The following is a 20,573-nucleotide window of genomic DNA, read 5'->3' on the forward strand; positions in this document are numbered from 1 at the left end:
ACTGTTCATTTCAGTGGAGGCAGCAGCCCCAAAGCAGTGAGCACGCTGGGGCTAGCGGTGCCGATGAGCGACTTCATAATGTGGTGTGGCTGAGATCACTTTCTCTCATTTGGAGCCTGAGTCACGTATTGGAAGAAACATGCTAGCCCTTTATCTGCTGTCAGTTCAGATTTCATGCTTCCTCCCGTGTGCTCTATCTAAATTAAATCTCCACTCCACTGGGGAGCCTTCTGGCTTTCAGCTCCTATTTCTGAAACAGTCGTCAAGACTTGGATTTCCAGAAAAAGGGGGCCCCCGGGTTCCTGCTGTGATCTGGGCTCCCCCAGGCTCTGCCTGCTCTGCGGACTCAGCCAGACCACAGTGGCTCTGAGGGTTCAGTGGCTCTGAGGCTCTCTTCCTGCCACTGGGAAATTGTTCAGCCAGTGACACCAGTGGTGTCTTAAAGCCAAGCCCTCGTCCACCAGCAATTCCAGGACCTCTGCCACAGGCTCTGAAGCCAGAGTTCCAAGGACAGTGTTGAGGTACTGCCTTCCCTGGCTCTCTTTTGGAGGAGTAAGTAGATTTCCACAAAGAATGACCCGTAATAGCCGTTGGAGATCTCGGGGTGGTGGGTAGTGGATATGGGAGCTCAGATGTATGTGCTGGACTGAGATGTTGCCAAAGGCTAGCTGTTAATAGTCCTGCATCCTGTTGCTATTTTCAGTAACATGTGCACAGAGCTGGGGTGGAGTGGAGGGTAACTGATGGTGCTTTTTGACTGACTATAGTTACTAGTTAGTGGAAGTTGCCCAGTGTGTTTTACAATTTCTGGGTTTGTTGTGTTGCCCACGTCATACCTTTAGTTTGACTTTTCTTTTTGCTTCAGAACACTCTTTAGTAGTTTATACAGAGAGAGAACGTGGGTGGTTAAAAAAAAAACTATTAGTTTTGTGTATTTAAAGTCTGTATAAGTAAAATAAAAAGACAACCTACAGAATGGGAGAAAATATTTGCAAATGATGCAGCTGACAAGGGCTTAATTTCCAGAATATATAAACAGCTCATACAACTCAGTAACAAAAAACAAACAACACAATCCAAAAATGGGCAGGAGACTTAAACAAGCAGTTCTCCAATGAAGACATACAAATGGCCAATAGGCATGTGAAAAAATGTTCAATATCGCTAATTACCAGAGAAATGCAAATGAAAACTACAATAAGGTATTAACTCACCAGTCAGAATGGCCATCATTAAAAAGTCCACAAATGATAAATGCTGGAGAGGGTGTGCAGAAAAGGGATCCCTCCTACGCTGCTGTTGGTAATGTAGTTTGGTGCAGCCATTATGGAAAACAGCCTGGAGATTCCTTAAAAAGCTAAAAATAAACTTACCCTATGATCCAGCAATCCCACTCCTGGGCGTATATCTGGAGGAAACTCTAACTCAAAAGGATACATGAACCCCAATGTTCATAGCAGCACTATTTACAATAGCCAAGACATGGAAGCAACCTAAATGTCCATCGACAGATGACTGGATAAAGAAGTTATGGTATACATACACAATGGAATACTACTCAGTCATAAAAAAGAATAAAATAATGCCATTTGCAGCAACATGGATGGACCTGGAGGTTGTCATACTAAGTGAAGTAAGCCAGAAAGAGAAAGAAAAATACCATATGACATCACTTATATGTGGAATCTGAAAAAAATGACACAAATGAACTTATTTACAAAACAGAAACAGACTCACAGACATAGAAAACAAATTTATTACCAAGGGGGAGAGGTGGGCAGTGGAGGGATAAATTAGGAGTTTGGGATTAGCAGATACTAACTACTACCTATAAAATAGATAAAGAACAAGGTTCTACTGTACAGCACAGGGAAGATATTCAATATCTTGTAATGGCCTATAATAAAAAAGAATGTGAAAAGAAATCTATATGTATATGTGAAACACTATGCTGTACACTAGAAATTAACAATACACTTTAAACTGACTATACTTCAATAAATTTTTTAAAAAAGTATTTATTTTGCCCTTACTCTTTAATGATCACTTCACAGCATATATAGTTTTTATTATATTTTCTTTCAGCACTTTGAAATACTGTTCTGTTGTCTTCTGGCATCTATTGTTGCTGCTGAAAAAATTGAGCCTTGATTATATTCTGGAGACAAAGGGGAGCCTTTAGAGGGAATTGGGCTCAGATGTAATCTGATGAGTCTGCTTTTAGGAAATTGGTCTGGGCACAGTGTGCAAGATAGTTATATTAATTTTAATTGCAGAGTTGTAGACAACAGTGTATTGAATGAAAAACCATAACATACAAATATTTTATTTACAAAACCATAACTCTGACATTATATTGTGGCAGAAGAATATATTAAGATACTAACAGATTTTCTTTTCTCCCTGAATTTCCTTCTGTCTCTTGTATTTAAACAATTATTTGGTTCTGTGCTCCTTGCCATAGGGAAGCGGATGGGGTAGAAATATGTAAGTGTGGGAATCTTCTTGACTTTTGTTTTGAAAAGTTTAAACTCCAAGGAACAGGGAAAGGATTCTGAAGAATAGATAAAAGTTCCCGGCCAGAAACTGAAGAGAGGTGTGATGTCTCAAAGACTAGAAAAGATAAATCTCTGTCCTGCCCCAGGGTGGGCAGAGAGGTTGGGAGGTGGTGAGAACAGAGAGAATGTGAACCCCGCCTCCCAATCAAAGCCCACAGTCAGAGCCTCGCAGAGGCAGCCAGGCTCCCGGATGCTCGGAACCAGGAAGATGTGGTCCTTGGCAGCCCCGCAAAGGCTGGGACCTCATGTCACTGCAGCATCAGTGGGACCTCAGCTGCACCCAATGTGAGCAGACAATACAGTCAGCAGAGGGAACCCTGCCCTTCAACAACCAGGCACTGGGTCAGATTCCAGGGTTGAGGCTGGGTAGGAAACCTACACTTTTCCTGTGTGTCTGCTGTGCTCTCGCACTACCACCTCACTCACGACACTGCTGACACCAGATGTGCGTCTATTTCCACCCCCACTGCCCCCTACATCAAGCAGTTTCTCTGATACCAGCTGGGTGTCCTACAATTTAACTGACTTCTGTAGACATAGCGTCAGATCCTGCAGGTTAAGGGTTCAGTCCCAGGATACTGCCGTCCATCCGCTCAGATGCCAATCGCAAGCAGTCAGTCCCCAGGTCACCCATGACTGTTGTCCAATTTGGCTACCAATCAGAAGTCCCCACGACTTCCTCCCATTGGATCTGAATATTGTTTGAGCTGCTCACAGAACTCAGGGAAATACTTATGTTTAGCTGTTTATTAGATAATAAAGGATACGATAAAGGATATAAATGAACATCCAGATGAAGAGGTCCAGGGGGTGAGGTCCGGGAGGGTCCAGAGCACAGGAGCTTCCTGCCCTGTGGAGCTGGAGTCAGGGTGTGTCACCCTTCCAGTACGTGGCGTGGATGTGTTCACTAGTCTGGAAGCTCTCCGAACTCCATACTTTGGGACACAGACATGATCAATTACCAATTTCATTTCCAGCCTCTCTTCCCTCTCTGAGGAATGAAGGGGCAGGGCTGAAAATTCCAAGCTTCTAATCATGGCTTGGTCTTTCTGGTGACCAGCCCCCATCCAGGAGCGCCTCCCCACCCCAGTCACCTCATTGGAACAAAAGACACTGCTATCACTTAGAAAGTTCCAAGGGATTTAGAAACTCTGTGTCAGAAACCAGGGTCAAAGACCAAATGTGAGGGCAACAGATGCTCCTAGTTCTCTTCACATGCCTATTGGCCATTCGTATGTCTTCACTGGAGAATTGCTTGTTTAGGTCTTCTGCGCATTTTTGGACTGGGTTGTTTGTTTTTTTTCTTATTAAGTTGTATGAGCTGTTTATATCTTCTGGAGATTAAGCCCTTGTCAGTCTCATCTTTTGCAAATATTTTCTCCCATTTTGTAGGTTGTCTTTTTGTTTTGCTTATGGTTTCCTTTGCTGTGCAAAAGCTGATAGGTTTAATCAGGTTCCACTTGTTTATTTTTGCTTTTATTTCTATTGCTTGGGTAGATTGCCCTAGGAGAAGCTCCAGTGCTCTTATCAGGTAGGAAATTACGAGTTTTAGGAGCGCTGTGCCAGGACCAGGGACAGAGACCAACACGCATTTTTTCAATTATCTCATTGTGGTGGTGTGTCTCAAGGGGAGGGTCGAGAAGTAGAGCTTCCACTATCCCAGGAGAAGGAGGATTGAAAATAGACACTAAGCTGACTTATAAAAAAGAAAGTTATAATTTTTGGCCCTAGGGCAAAGGGACTGAGATTCATGCCTGCTACAAGGTTAATTTAGCTATAGGAACAAATATTAGTTTACGTGGCTATTTGAGTATCTGAGAGAGGCAGCTTTCTATAATTGTCCATTTGCAAATCTGGGTGGGGAGTTTAGACCCTTGACCCCAGGCTGGTGGAAAGAGTCCTGGGCTTAGAGGAGAAGCCCTACCTTACTGTCCCTACACTGCCTCCACCAGCCCTGTGACTTTGGACTAAGGTTGCCATGTAAATGCAGGACACTCAGTTAAATATGAATTTTAGACAACAAATAATGCTTGGTACATACTAATACTAAAACATTATTTGTTATTATCTGGAATCCAAACTTACCTGAGTATCCTGTGTTTTCTTCCCCTTAGTCTGGCAAATGTCCTTTGGGCAGGTCATGTAACCTCTTGGACATCTTCATCTGAAAGACAAGAGTGACGTCTACTTCAGAGTTCTGTGCTTAGGATCAAGTGGGATCATGGCAGTGGGGTGGGGAGAGATTTCCTCAACCCTTTTAGGATCCCTGGCTGAGTATGAAAATTAAGCTGAAAAAGACAGATTAACAAGAGAAAATCATACAAATTAATGTAAGTTTCACGTGACACCGGAGGCTTCATAAGGAGATGAAGACCTGAAGAAACAGCTAAACTGAGTATTTTCATGCTGGGTTTGATAACGAGTGGACAGTCGTGGACAGTCCTAGTCAATGACTAGGAGCTGGGTAGAGTAAACTGGGGAAGCTTAGCAAGACCTACCGGTTAGGACTTTTCTTGGCGTCCCTTAGTCTTCAGAGATAAGGATGCTCCTTTCTTCCAGGTCAAGGGAGGGCACGCCTCACATGAGGGTTTTTATGAAATGTTTCAGGGGGAAAAGATGGGGAGAAGGTCAAAGTGACTTTCTTGCTTCTTTGGTTTTCTCCTATTGCTTCAGCTTAAAATACTTAATAGACCAAGTTGCCATATTTGGGGGTGGTGTGTCCTGAACCCCATCATTACTAATGGTTGGAATGATTTAGAATCTGTAGTCCTATACACTCCTAGAATAGCTCTATAAAAGTTAAGTCTGTGTGGAGTAAGACAAATTCAAGTTTTAATTCTACTTAATAGATGGGTATTCTTGGATATCTGTAAAATGGGCTAATAATAGTATCTACCTCATAGCATACTTCAGAGGCTTCAGTGAGTTTATCGATGCAAGGTGCTTGGCCCTGAGTGTGGTACATTGTAAGTGCTCAATAAATAATACTTAGTTACCTCTGCAGTTCTGCAAATACGATGTCATATTATCAAAGTGAATCGAGGAGACTTGGAAATGAGTCCTTGAGCAGAGAATGACTTATTGAGTGCTGTCTCTGCTCTAAGTGCTGAGGGGCACAATCTTTTCTTTCCTGTTAGTCTTCAGAAGGGGACAGAAATTGCCAAATTTAGAAGGGGGAGAAATTTACAAAAATTTTCTGAGCATGTTAAGAGAAAAAGATAACAGCTTTGTGAGCATTTTTGAAGAGTAAAAAATTTCCCTGAATCTCAGCCCATTGTGTAAACTCTGAAGAAATCAACAGCCGATGCCTACATTTCCCCCCAGGCAAAAACATCCCTCATATACAAACAGTGGATTCATTGCAGCTTTAGATGTATCACCAGCCGGAGGCTACAACTCTTCCTGTTTGAAAGAAACAGACCCAATCTGGGTCACAGCATTAGTGAAGGGTGAGCTGGCCCTGCTGGATTTCTTCAGATCCCTGAGCACAGAGGGAAGGGAAAAAAAAAGAAAGAATTAATCACAGAGCCTGTCAGGGTAGTTTCAGGTGGGGCTCTGATACCTTTTAATACAGGAAAACGTTAAGATGTGACCCCCTAGAAAGGCAGAAAGAGCAGCTAAGTATTAGTGGCAACAGAATCGGTTTTAAACAGTTTTTTGGAGCTTGTTTAAGAAATGTCAGTATTTGTTTTGCTGCATCTCATGTACTCAGTGGTGACTTTTCAGGGACCTCAGAGATTTAGTGGAAAAGTGAACTGACAAGCAAGGGACTGAAGCCATCAGACCCTGCAGCCATCAGATAAACGGAAAACCCAGCGGTGCCCCCAGCCCTTCTCTGTGGCCCCTGAGCCCGCCTTGACTTGAGGTGCAGCGTTCTTATGACGCTCTCTCTTTCAGTCTTTCTCTCTGGTGTTTTCTTTACCAAGCTTTTCTATCCTAAAGCTTTCACGATCCAATCTCTGTATTGCTCCCTTGTAAAGTCACTTTTAACATTTGGTAGGTTTAATTGCTGAAATAAATGTGCTTTCTCCCCGAACTGATGTGCTGGGATGTGGAGTGGAGTGGAAAAGTGAGTATCTGTTTATGGCACTTGAAGAGCGATAAACAGATTTACATCAATCAAGCTGCCTAGTCTGAACTGACATATAAGATGCCCCTGGGGAATGACTGATTTTTGGCTTTTTTTTTTCACTTGAAGTACTTGTCATTTCTTTTCATTTCATTTTTCTCCAGATGCAATCAAGACACGTTGGTGAATATAAAATGCACAAGTCAAACATTTCTTTAAAAACCAACTGCTTTGAAACTATAACCCCAGAAGTCAGATGCATTTTCTCACCCTATGAGAAACATTCACTAGTGCAGAAGCCTTATTATGTAAGCCAGTCTGCGTGTACAATGGTAAACAATTCCTTAATACCATCTGTCTGATAATGAAAGTCTTACAGGTTGAAAAATAAATTATGCTTTCTGTAAAAAGTATATATTTCCTTCCTTTCTTACTTATGGTTCCTGTAGCTCAAAATCCAGGGTTGTCTGCATAAATTAGTTGGGATTTTTCAGTGAACCTCTTCGGATGACCTGGTTGTTCCCGAGCCTCTTCCAGTTGGTTCTTGTCTCATTTTCTCTTTCTTTTTACCAGAAAAATCATTTATAAAATTTATCATGTGTTGACTGTTTCCCACTGTAGGCTCTCTGTGGTCTGGAATTTGGGGAGATGTGAATTAAGCAGTGGGAGTGGCAGCCTGTGGAATTAACCAGGCCCACGTGGTTGAGCGGGTTGATGCAACCATAGCAGTGGTCTTCATCACTCCCTCTCTCCACTTCTGTGTTCTGCCCCTGCCACCTCCTCCCACCGTCCCCAGGACTTTAGACAAAGTCAGTAGAAAGAGCATGAACTTTGGCTTCAGACAGACCTGTCTTTGAATCCTGCCACCTCCTAAGCTGTGAGACTGGTGAGGCACTGGGTCCTCTTGGTCAGGGTCTTGTCAGCTGGAACATGAGCTGGGTGACCCTGTGTCCCGCCTTGTCTGGGCCAGTCTTGGTTTAGGCTTGTGTCCTGGCATCCTTATTAATAACGTCTCCTTTCACTGTCCTGTATCCTGAGTTGATTATACGGTGACCCTAAAAATGAGGATAATGCTTATCTTCCGTTGTGGTGAGAACGGCACTTTAAGTGTCTACTGTAGTGTCTGGCATATAGGTCCTCCAGATGGCACCTTTCATTATTGGTCGTGATAAAAGAAATTTTCACAGATTGAGATATAGGGAAGTCATTCTGGCTTATACACGAGTTAAAGTTTATGCTAACATAATAGCCTGTTTGTGGCCTATCAAACATATACTGTACATCTGCTTTAATTATTAAAGAAAAGGGCACATTGATTAGAAGTAAAGAATATCCATGTTAAAAATAAAGATTAAATGTCCCTCTTCCTGGGACACCAATGCTGGTCCTCCCTTGATGATAAGATTCACTTCCCAGATACCAAGGCCATACTGATTTGCCATTTACATGCTGGTCTATATATATATATATATTTTTTTTTTTTGAAAGCTTGAAGAAATGTACCCCTGACTTGTCAATGTTTCTTTGTTCTGACGAGACAAGACATATGCTGGAAGCCAGGCCTCTTTGGAGCAGTGCCTCGGAGTCATCTGGGAGGTGGGCTTCCGGGCTAGTTCTCAGTTTGGCTCAAATAAAACTCTTTCCTAATCTTATTATTGATTGTTTGTTGATTACTTATGTCAACAGCAGTCATGATTTGAAAAGATGCTTCCACCTGCTCTAAGTGGTTTCCTTGGTGTGGGGAGTCTGAGAACTGAGAAGTTCATTTCTGTTTTACACGCTTGAATCCATTTAGGTTTTATGCTTTGTTTTAGAAATGGAATTAACTCCCACCTAGGTTTTGTAGGCTCTCAGCTAACTGTAAGTCTCCCCAAATAAATTCACCAATGTCACAAGCAGGAATGATCAGTTTAGGTTGGAAAAGAGAAGAGAAATTAGGCACAATTTATTTCATTTTTAATGGGAAAAAAGTCCTGTTGAAAACAAAAACAAAACAAATCAAGCATTCCAGGGGAAGTAGAATTAATCACAGGCAGAGATTGCTTTCTGAAAAGTAATTCTCCTGAATGAGCTCTTTGGGGAGAGGTTGAATGCTGAACAGCCTGGTAACAAAATTCAGAGGGCAGAGGTCCTCAGGAAGATGCTTGGTGTATCTTAGTAGAAATGAGGGGAGTCCAAGTGATGCCCAAGGTGATACATCCTATGTGAGAAATTCTTTTTGTTTGTTTGTTTTGAAGTATAGTCAGTTTACAAAGTTGTGTCGATTTCTGGTGTACAGCATAATGTTTCAGTCATACATGTACGTATGTATGTTCCTTTTCATATTCTTTTTCATTATAGGTTACTACAAGATATTGAATGTAGTTCTCTGTGCTATACAGAAGAAACTGTTTTTTCTACTTTATATTTAGTAGTTAATATTTGCAAATCTTGAACTCCCAATGTATTCCTTCCCACCCTTCTTCCCTTCTGTAACATAAGTTTGTTTACTATGTCTGTGAGTCTGTTCCTGCTTTGTAGATAAGTTCACAGTGTCTTCTTTTTTAGATTCCACATGGGTGATATCATATGATATTTGTCTTTCTCTTTCTGGCTTACTTCACTTAGAATGACGATCTCCATGTCCATCCATGCTGCTGCAAATGGCATTATTTTATCCTTTTTTATGGCCGAGTATTCCCTTGTATAAATATACCACAGCTTCTTTATCTAGTCATCTGCCGATGGACATTTAGACCATTTTCATGTCTTGGCTATTGTATAAAGTACTGCTATGAACATTGGGGTGTGTGAGGAATTCTCTATAGGGGAAATGGCAGAGGAGTTTATGGGAAACGAAGTTTGTTAGGGAGAGAACCAAGGGTTGGACCCATCTGTGTCTTTCCTCGAGTCATGAACCAGCCTCCAGACATAATACCTGCACACAGTTATGTCCCAGACCCTGAAAGAGGCCATGGTAACATGGGGAGGTGACATGAGCTCCCTGCCTTGAGGATCACAGACTAGAGAGGAGAGACTTGAACATGGCCGCCCGCTGTACTGCGGTGAAAGTGTGTCGGGTAGTCAGGGTGGGCTGACTGCTGCGACAAATAGCCCCAAAGCCCCCACCGACTCACCACAGAGACCTTTGTTGCTGTCTTGTGTTAGAGTAGCGAAGTGTTGGGCAGGCCATCCTCACACGGCTCCCGTGATCTCCACGGCCTTAGAGTCCTCTTCCCGATCCTCTGCACACAGTCTTCAGATGGAGGAAAGAGGAAACTGGGATGTTGCACGGAAAGGCTTTTGGGGCCAGGTTTGGAAGTGGTGCCCACAAGCCGCTTGTCATAGCTTAGGCACATGGGCCCACGTGATACCGTGGTTGGGTCGCCACTTTCTGGTGACAGTTCTACACTGTGGAAGAGAAGCATTAGTCTCTGAACAGCCAGCTGTCTCTGGGACTTCTGCCTGGAGGAGGAATGTAATAGGCGCTTAGAAGAGAGAGAGATGAAAGCGCTCAGCTCTGAACTGTGGAAAGTCGTGGCTTGTGACTTTAGGCGTGGCTGCAGGGAGGCCAATTACAAGGCTGCTGGGATAGGTTGGGTGTGAAAGAATGAGGTGTTGGTGACCATGAGAGTCGTGAAAGAGACACCGTGTGTAGGACCAGGTGCGTCACAGGGACTAAGGAGAGGGAGGTCCCCTTGGCCTCTCCTCCCTCTTTCTGCCTCTCCCTGAGGCAGAAAACAGCTTGTGTTTCATTGACCTCTGGTTTGTCCACACTTTCATTTTTTAAAATGTATTTATGCAAGGTCATGGAAAAAAAGCTGAAAAATTCAAATTCTACTCTGTTCTTTTTTTTTTTTTTTTTTTTTTTTGGTGGGGGGAGGTAATTAGGTTTATCTATTTATTCATTTATTTATTTTTAACGGAGGTACTGAGAATTGAACCCAGGACCTTGTGCGTGCTGAGCATGCGCTCTGCCACTGAGCTACACCCTCCCCCTCTCCACTCTGTGTTCTTTTATTAGACAGTAGCGGGTACACGTTAATACTATTTGCTTTACGCGTTTTGACTAGTTGGCTTCACTATTTCCATTTCTTGCTCCAGGTATTACCTGTTAGGAGCAGCACGCCATGGGGCAGGGTAGGCTTGACGGCATCGCTGTGAGAGGGGGCGCCACTGAGCGGCATCATTGGACTAAGCTGTCTGCCCAGCGTGACAGCCAAAGGAGGGAAAGCGTATTTCAATGCATGCTTGGATATAAATATAAACAGCCCACTACATCGCAGAATTTTGTAGTCATGTATCAGCTGGTTTTCAGAGCGGCTTGGGAGAGGTCAGCCGTGCACCCCGCGGGCCGGTCCAGAGAAAGAAGCGAAGTCACTGGGTGAAGAATGGCTGGTGTGAGCTCCTTGTGGTAGAAACCTTCCTCTTCTGTGAGACCATAGCCACGGACCTCACAACTCAGGTTTCCCTATTGTCAACGCCTTATGTTACTGTGGTATATTTGCCACAACTAGTGAACTGAGATTTACATAATCAGTTACTGTCTACATTTATCCAGATTTCCATAGTTTTTGTCTGTTGTCCTTTTACTGTTTTAGGAGGCCACCCAGGATACCACATTATGCTTAGTGATCGTATCTCCTTAGGCTCCTCAAGACTGTGATTTAAGTTTCTCAGACTTTCCTCAGTTTCGATGACCTTGACAGCTGTGAGGAGCACTGGTCAAATACTGGTCAGGTACTTTGTAGGCTGTCCCTCAACTTACATTTTTCTGACGTTCTTCTCATGCAGAGCTGCAATCTTCATATGTTTTAAATTAACTTACAAAGGCTGTGTCTAAACATATCTACTTTGTCTGTAGCTGTGGCTCCTGGCGTTTTAGCTTACAATTTTATAGTAGCTCTTGGTGATAGAAACGTGCCTGTCTTCTAAGAGAGATTTAAAGTATTTCTCAGAATAAATATGACCATCAACTGGGAAGGAGACTGTTAAAAGGAGAGTTTAGTTTCTTTCCTAAGATGTATTATTGGTAGCAACTGTTTTATGTTTAAAAACCTCCCTCCTCAGGCAGAAAAATGGAACCACAGCAGTCAAGGTAGAACATTATGCTTATCACCTTCTGGGCTGAAATGATTGGGCTGTAACCTGAATGTGATGAAAACTTCAAAGATGAAGGAGTTGTCAGAAGTGTAACTTGTTAGAGCATGGAGGGAAGACGGAAAGGCATCCGAGAGGATCTCATGGCAACTCTGCTCGCTCCAGGTGTCCTGGAGACGTGACAGATGTGCTGCCGAGGCAGGGCTGCGGGCTGTGGAGTGTTTCCTTGGCGCGGCCCTGGGTGTCCCTGGAAGGAGCTGGGCTCCTCCCCTACCTCCTGGTGGAGGAAAGGGGGCAGGAAGTCTGGAGACTGGCTTGTTTTCTTAGTGAAGCCGACCAAAGCTAGGCAGAGATCAGAAGGCAGAAGTAAACAGTCCGTTAAAGTTCAAGGTGTCCAAGAGAGAAAAATCATTTCCTTTCTGCTGTGTGTATTTACAGAGAAGCGGCATGTTGGATTTGAGTGTTAATTTAAAACCAGTGTTACTTATCAACGGCTTATTGATTTTTTCAGTTGATTTTAATGTTTTATTCTTTTCTTCTTCCAGTTTTTATTGATATATAATTGACATACAGAATTGTATAAGTTTTAAGGTGTACAGCATAATGATCTGGCTTATACACATCATGAAATGATTACCACAATAAATTTAATGAGCAGCCATCACTTCACAGATGCAAAGTAAAAGGAAAAGCATTTTTTTCCTTGTGTTGAGAACTGTTAGGATTTACTCTCTTGACCACTTTCATATCTAACATACAGCAGTGCTGATTATGTTAACCATGTTACATATCACATCCCTAGAATTTATTTATCTTATTTTGTTTATTCATTTATTCAAACTCATACTTCTCTTTTTTTTAAATCGAAGTATAGTTGATTAACAATGTTATGTTAATTTCTGGTGTACAACATACTGATTTATTTATACGCATATATATATATTCCTTTTCATATTCTTTTTCATTATAGACCATTACAAGGTATTGAATATAATTCCCTGTGCTATAGAGTAGGACCTTGCTGTTTGTCCATTTTCTATATAGTAGTTAGTATCTACAAATCCTAAACTCCCAATTTGTCCCTCCCTATCACTTTTCCCCTTGGTAACCATAAGTTTGTTTTCTGTGTCTGCAAACTCACACTTCTTGGGTATCTACTATGTGCCAGAAAATAGGCTTGATTCTAAAGATCTAAAGACGAATAAGACAGATTGTTTTATCTTCCAAACTCAAAACCCCAGGGGGAACAGCCATTTAAACAAATACATTTAATACAGAAATATAAGCGCTAATAGATGTATGTACAAAACACTAGGAGGAACCGTGCTAAGACCAGCTCAGTGAAGCTGGGGGAGGTTTGTTTCATAGCAGAGATGAGATTTGAGTTGATTAAACTTATCTTCCTTTGCCTGTCTAAACTCCTGTGAAAACCAATAAACGTAAACAATATTTACTAGTCCAGTGCTTCCTCTTAGCTACGCAAACCACAGAGGACAACAAAGCCAATTCTAAACCTGGCACCCATCAGATTCACCTGTGGGGCTTAACAGGATTTCTGTGACCTTAAAACATAGAACAACTCTCAACCACACTCACAAAAAATTTAATGGAAATCACTTGTCAGATTTGACAAAAATCCAAGATCCATTCTGCTTGCGAGGCTATAGGGGAAACAGGTCCTTTTGTACGTTGGTGGTGGGAGTGCCAGCTGGTACTCTGCAGCGGGATGTGGCAATGAATTATAGGATATAAATTAAAGAAGCATTTATTCTTTGACCCAGCAATTCTGTTCCTAGAAATGCATATTTTTCTTTGTTAAATTTGCTCCCCCAAACTACGGGAAGTTTAAATCAGAAATGAATACAAATGGTAACCTATCTAAAATTTTAAAAACACTTCTCTAAAATAATCTCAAAGGTAAAGAAAAGTTGCAAGTCTGGTGCAAACAGCTTTTTTTTTTTTTTTTACAATCCTTTTGAGCAAGTTGCTGAAATGGTGCTCTCTCCACTCTCCATCCCCAGCAAAAGTTCACCCCGCCCCCCCCCACAAAAGTTTAGTGTGCATTTCGTTGAAACACGGTACACTTATCAAATCAGGGCATTTGCGTGGAAACATGACCACTGTCAAATCCCCAGACCCTTCCAAGTTTTACCACGTGTCTCTCGATGATCTTTAGAACAAAAGGATCCCGCTGAGAATCACATGTGCATCCAACGTCAGGTTTCTTTAGTCTCCTAAAGTCTGGGACACTTCTTCTTTCCTTCCTTCACTTCATAACTTTTTAAAGATTTTGAATACTGCAGGTCAGTCATATTGAAGAATATCCCTCGATTTGGGTTTGTCTGATGATTCCTCATGATTAGATCCAGGCTGAGCACTTTTGGCAGGAATATCACAGAAATGATGTGTGTTCCTATTGCCTCTTATCAAATGGTGCATAATTTAGAGTTGTCCCATTGCTGGTGATGGTGACTGAGTAAGGTGGTCCACTGTAGCTACTCTTTCCCTTTGTAAATCTGTGGGAAGGGACTTTGAAACTATGTAAATACCTTCTTTCTTAACAAACTTCTGATTAGCTAATTAATATGATTTCCTACTTTATTCATGAATTATAATTTGTTGTAGCATTACTTACTTTGAGGCTCAAACTGTCCCAGACTGGATGAGTGGGAGCCTCTTCAAACTGGCTTCTGTGTCCTTTTGAGATGGTTTCATTATTCTCGGCGTACTTCCTTGCTGTCTGGCACAAGATGTTCTAATGTTGGACTTTCCCTGCCCCAGCCCTGGAGTCAGCCGCTTCTCCAAAGATCCCTGGTTCCTTTTAGTGGAGAATGGTATTTAGAAACTAAAATGTATTCTATTCTGTTCTATTCCTGCTGGGGTGTCACTGCTCTCAGGCTCGCTCAGTGGACAGGTTGGGTTACATGTGTGTGTTTGTGTGCGTATGAGTTTGCTTCTATGTCTATATTTCAAAACTGAGTTCACCCGATATCTCCGATTCCTGTCTAATATCATAGAAGTCATTCTAATTTTCTCCTTATTATGTGTAACTCCATTCTCTGATACTGAGAAACTTGTCTCCCATTTTTCTTAATATAGCCATGTTATTTGCTCAGTCCCCCTGGTGTAACCAGTCTCCCAGCACTGCCTCTGTCCTCCTGCCCTGTGCAGGTGCTCTCCCCACTCCGCCTGTGCCTTGATGCTTACGTTAGGTGGAACCACCGCGGGAAGCCATCATCTTGCTGTCCCAGGAAAAGAGCCAGTTTGAAGGGGCTCTTATTGGCCAAATATTGGACAATTTAAGCTTCAAAAAGAATGACTGTAGTGGAATAAAACACTGAATATACACAAATCTGTAAGTCTATAAAAGGACACTCAGAAAAAAGAAAACCAAAGACAAAACAAAATACCATTCATCATCTACCCCTTACTCTGAAAAATAATAATTCAAATAATTATTTATCTTGCATTTTCAGAAGAAGATAGATCTCTTTCTCCCTCTTGATCATTCTCTCTCTCGTTCATAAATATCGTCAGATAACAAATGCAGAATGAATAATAGAAATAGAAAAACCACCATATTGCAACCCCTAATGAAGTAATTGATTGAGGCAAGGATCATCAGTGGATGATAAAGCCATTTGATATATCTATATATATTTTTTTATATATATGTATATATGGAAAATTGGATGCTCCAGTGCTGCTGAAGTGTTACTCCACAGATTATCTGTTGGTTTAAAAAGAAAAAATAGAACTTTACAATGGAAGTATACAGCTGTCTCTGGCTTACTGATAATGGCTCAATTAAACATTAGGTACTTTATAATGTTTTGCAGTGTTATTCAGCATCAGCAATAGTATCTTGCCTGAAATGTTTAACAAGAATGTAATCGAGCCTCTAGATCCAAACTCCAGTTTACATGAAATACGTGGGTGACTGGAATAAGTTAAATGACACTATAAATTCAGCAGCTGCACAAATTCAGAAAGTAGGTCCTTCTGAGGGGCAGCTGGCCTGGCCAAAGAAATAAGGGGATGAGGGGCACATTGTTCTGGGTTATAAGTGATTTAAGAGATATAACAACCAAAAGTAAAGTGGATTGGACCCTAGTAGGACTCAGCTGGGAGTAGCACACATTTTTGGAGCAATTGACACAATTTGAATACGGATCAGGTATTAGATAGCGATAAAAAATTATAATTAACTTTGTTAACTATTTAATGGTACTGACTTCAAAAAGGCAAATGTTTGTATTTTCATGGTGTCTATATAATTTATTTAAAATAACAAAAAGATTGATGAGGCAAACATGGTAAAAATGCTAACAACTATTAGTTTAGGAAATGGGTCTATATGGGTGATAATTACACTATTCTCCACTTTTCTTTATGTTTGAAAATATTCGTAATAAAAAAGTTAAAAATAATTCTGATTCCTAGGTCCCAACCCAGACCTACTGAACGAGCAACCTAGTTGGTATCTGCATTTTTTCAAGTATCCCATCTCAGTGAAGGACTGGATGAATGAATATCTTTTTCATATGCATAATCTTCTTTAACAAATATTTATCAGGTCCTTCCTGTGTGGACCAAGCACTTTTCTAGGCACTGAAGTTTCAGCAGTGCACAAAACAGATACCCATCGAGCTGTCCATAGCTGGTCTCTTTAAGATCATTAACTATAACACAAACACAGAAAACTGCATAAAACAGGTGGATAGTTTAATGCATTGTTAGGCAGTACTCTCCGACCCGCCACAGGAACCAGGAGTCTTCCAGGTCCCCCAAGGCACAAAGCCTCTCCTTCCCCCTCATAGTATGTTTTAGAATGCTATTAAGGATCAAAGACAAAGTTCAGAACCTTGTCCTTAGGTATCACTCTCCCCTTCAAAAGTGAGGTTTTACATTTTTCCTTTGGTTCCAAAGATTTTTCGTCTCAGATTTTCACAAAACAGTACAACTCAAATATGCGTTATTAGACATGCGATTTTCACTTTATAATATCAAGTCAGTGGAGTAGCTCTGGGGCAGACTCATTCCTGATTCACAGCTAATTTTGAGAACATAATATCATAAAGGATCTTCAGATGCAAACACATAATTCTATCGTGGTAGGATAAGGAAATTAAAACATTATTTAAAATAATCTCAGAGCCAGCTTCAAATGAGTAAAGACAGGTCTCCAGGGACTGTCTGCAGAGACATTATGTTACAGTGATGTTAAAAGGTGACCTGAGGCATTGCTTGTTACTTGGGGTAGTTGAATCAAAATGAAAAATAAGCTTTTCTCCTTTTTTCCCTAACACTCAGAGAATTTTAATCTTCTTCCCATTTTATAGGACTTTTTTTTTCCTCTTTTAATTTAGATCTTTCAGACCCAGAACTGAAATAGTATAAAAATGGATGATGTGTTCCTTGCCTGCCTGTTCTCAGAATGCCCAAATCTTGGTAACAACACAGGGATTGAAAAGTAAAGATACATGCATTTCATTTGGAAGTCTCAAAGCTATAATACAAGTGATTTTTAATGCACAATAATATACCATCTGCACCAGTCTATGTGCACTAAATAAAATAAGAAGCAGACACTGCAGCTTAGGCGCAACCCTGGAGTGTGGGGAGGGTTGAGGAGGAGCTGAGCTCGGGGGGGAAGGGTTCCAGGCCGGGTGGGAATTGGGGTCCCCTTCCCACAACTCTGTTTCCTACTTGGATGGCCTCAGGCCCATCTCCACGTGGCACAGCCTCAGTCTCCTGGTGGGTAAATGGAGGGAGACACCACTTTCTCCCAGGGATGCTTTGCAGACTAATGGTGATACTTAACCATTGCCCTGGTGCTCACTGCGGGCCTCGTGTCCTTACATCTGTCATCTCATGCATTCTTTCCAACGCAGATGACTCCTCGTGAGCAACTAGAAAATGTTAAGAGACATAAGGTTTTTTTTATTTTTTAAATGAAATTAAATTAATTTTTTTTGCGGCAGTAGGGAGGTAATTAGGTTATATATTCATTTACTTATTTATTTTAAGGGAGGTCCTGGGGATTGAACCCAGGACCTTTGTGCATGCTAAGCATGCACTCTACCACTGAGCTCTACCCTCCCACCTCTAAGGTTTTTTTTCTTTTAAAGCAGGCACTTTTGCCATTTCCATACCTCTCCCTTCTCCCCAAAGACAGGAGATATATTGATTGCACGCTGGATCCGCATTTGATAGTTTTAAATCTCTTTCAAGTTACTGAATCTCTCTAAACCTTACTTTCCTCTCATGAAAAATGGGCATTAAGATAGAGTTTTCTATTGGGCTGTTGGGAGGATTAGGTGAGATAATGCATTTTTGTTTTTGTTCGTGGTGACAAGTCTGGAGCGGTACTGAAGCCCTTGCGTCTGCGTCCCCGCTCCCTGGGTGGTGGTCTCTACTATGCTGAGGGTTCCCCCACCTCATCCAACCTGGTGTTGAGTGAGGTGCAGACTGGTCTCTCCAAGGGAGCAGCTGGGGCTGGAGGATGACAGGTGTAGCTTTTGGCCTATGATGGAAACTCCTGCTAGAGCCCAGCTCCCCTCAGTAACACCTGGAAAACAGCAGAGAGAGATGGGGAAACACCACTGTATCACTTCTCTTTCTCTCACTTTCTTTCTCTAGTCCATGAATGTCTCCCAGCTATTGCCTCTCAGCCTCTTCCTCAGGGTTTAGAGCTTGACATTTCTTTTAATGAGGAATGATAGCCACATTTGGCTTTCTTTTCTCTCTCTCTCTCTCTCTTTTTCCCTTGTGCAAAGCCTTTGCTTTCTGAGAGAAAAATTAAAGTGTATCATGTTGTCCATCTTGGGCTGGACATTAAATAAAAACAGTCAAATTGAAACTGAATGTCAGTAAAAGGGTTTATTTTAGCTCTGGCTCCGGGGTTTCTGAGTGTGATCTTCCTGGGCCCTTGAGGTCCTAGGAAGTGGGCTCCTCACAGCAGGCGCACTGGCTGTTTCTTCATGGAAGTTTCTTGAAGGGCTTTGTTAAAAGGCATGTTCACATATTGAGGTATGGGGAAGTCATTCTGGCTTATACATGAGTAAACTTGAATTTTACGCTAACTAGAATGGCCTGTTTGTGGTTTATCAAACATACATTGTACATCTGCTTTAATTATTAGTGAAAAGGGCGCAATGATCAGAAGTAGAGAATGTCCATGTTAAAAATAAAGATTAAATATCTCCCTTCCTGGGACGCCAGTGCTGGTCCTCCTTCAGCGACCAGATTCCCTCCCCAGGTGCCAGGGCCGTGCTGACTTGCTGTGTATGTGCTGATCATATTTTTTTTTTTTTTTTTTGAAACCGTGAAAGGATGTATCCCTGACTTGTTTGATGTTCTTTGTTCTGACAAGACATTAAACTGTGCTGAAAACCATGCTTCTCTGGAGCAGTTCCCCAGAGTGACCTGAGAGGCTATCTTCCAGGCTGTGTTCTTCAGTTGGGCTCAAATAAAACTCTTTTCTATTCCTATTAAAGATTGTTTATTGATTATTTCCACTGACAGCCTGCTGTATCAAAAAGCCATTTGGCTCTGTTCTCAGGTTGAATACTACCTTCATTCTGTTTCTCTTCTCGGCCCTCATTCGAATGCAAGATATGTGCCCAAGAGCTAGACAGAGTCAGGCTGTTCTGAGGACCCTCGTTTCTGCTGAATGTCTTCTTTGCCCGTTGGCCTACAGTGCTGGCACCAGCCGTGACCCCCAGAAGGCCATGACAGTTCCAGGGACTCAGTTCCCTTCCTCGACAGGACAGCCAGCATTGTGGCCGCTGGCCGCTGTGGGCTCCTCAGACTCCTCCCTCCAGGCCCCCAGGAGCTGCCCCTGTGGCCTTAGCGCTCTCCTGTGACTGCTCACCCCCAGTTCTCCTCCCATCTCCCTCCCTGCTCAGGTGTATTTCATCCACAGACCATTTACGGTTGAGTCTGACAACTTCATATTCCCTTGAGAAAAGTACGTCTACTTTTCTCTTTGGAAAATACATTTTATGGATGAATTTCTTCCTTTTTCATTGTAAACTTCCTTGGTACATCAAATATATTGAGAAATACAAGGCTTTGGATTTCCCTTCTGTCCCAGGGAATTAAGGTTCCCACAAGACTTCAGACTTCTTTCCCAAGCGCTCTTTGCTTTGGCAAAAACAAGAGAGAAAACAAACAACACAAAGAATCACCCTTCTCAACTAGCTGTGTGATGCACTAGCATTTCTCACTGAAAATGTGGCACAAGAATTTCTTCCCCTTTCTTACAAATATGGCAAAGTCACTGTGAAACTGTCCTTCTCTTTCTTCAAGTGAAATAAGTATCTTAAACCTATTTGTACATTTCTGATTACTGGTACCTGAAGTGTTTATGTATAGGCCCTTAGGACCCAGTATGTGTATAACCAATACATTTCATTGAGTTCTTGTCCTTTCCCTGGGGATTCCTGTTATTCCTTCATCCATCCAATCACTCTCTTATTCTTTCACTCAATAAATATTTTCAATACCTCTTAAGTATCAGATATAGTGCAAAGCCTATTATGGAGATACTTTGGAATATTCATGGGCACAAGCTAAAATGTTACGTTTTTCAGTCAGTTGAGTAGCTGGGTGTGGCCATGTGTCACAGGTTGGGTTGTCGAGAATTAGACTCTGAGGAGACTGGAGTGTATAGGGTTTATTAGGAATGACTTACCTTCCTGGCTGAGGTCCAGTGGTATCTGCCCTTTTCGGAGATTCAGGAGACTGAGCTCTGTCCCTAACAAGCTGTGTGACCTTGAACAGGTCGCTTTACCTCTCTGGATTCCGTTTTCTAAAGGCAAAACCTAGGAGAGAGGTTACATGTTCCACAAGGCTCTTTCTCA

At 41.9% G+C, this 20,573-nt stretch overlaps 1 long non-coding RNA gene across 1 annotated transcript in view; it reads left to right on the top strand.

The window, feature by feature from the left end:
- Positions 1-209: 209 nt before the first annotated feature.
- The window catches only part of LOC141579396 (uncharacterized), a 230,762-nt gene continuing 210,398 nt past the window's right edge, over positions 210-20,573 (top strand). Inside the window, exon 1 of the long non-coding RNA XR_012510622.1 lies at positions 210-552. This is a non-coding gene — a long non-coding RNA (uncharacterized LOC141579396). The remainder of the gene's footprint in view (positions 553-20,573) is intronic.

This window comes from Camelus bactrianus, chromosome 12 (genome assembly GCF_048773025.1).
Source record: "Camelus bactrianus isolate YW-2024 breed Bactrian camel chromosome 12, ASM4877302v1, whole genome shotgun sequence".
Lineage (NCBI taxonomy): Eukaryota > Metazoa > Chordata > Mammalia > Artiodactyla > Camelidae > Camelus > Camelus bactrianus.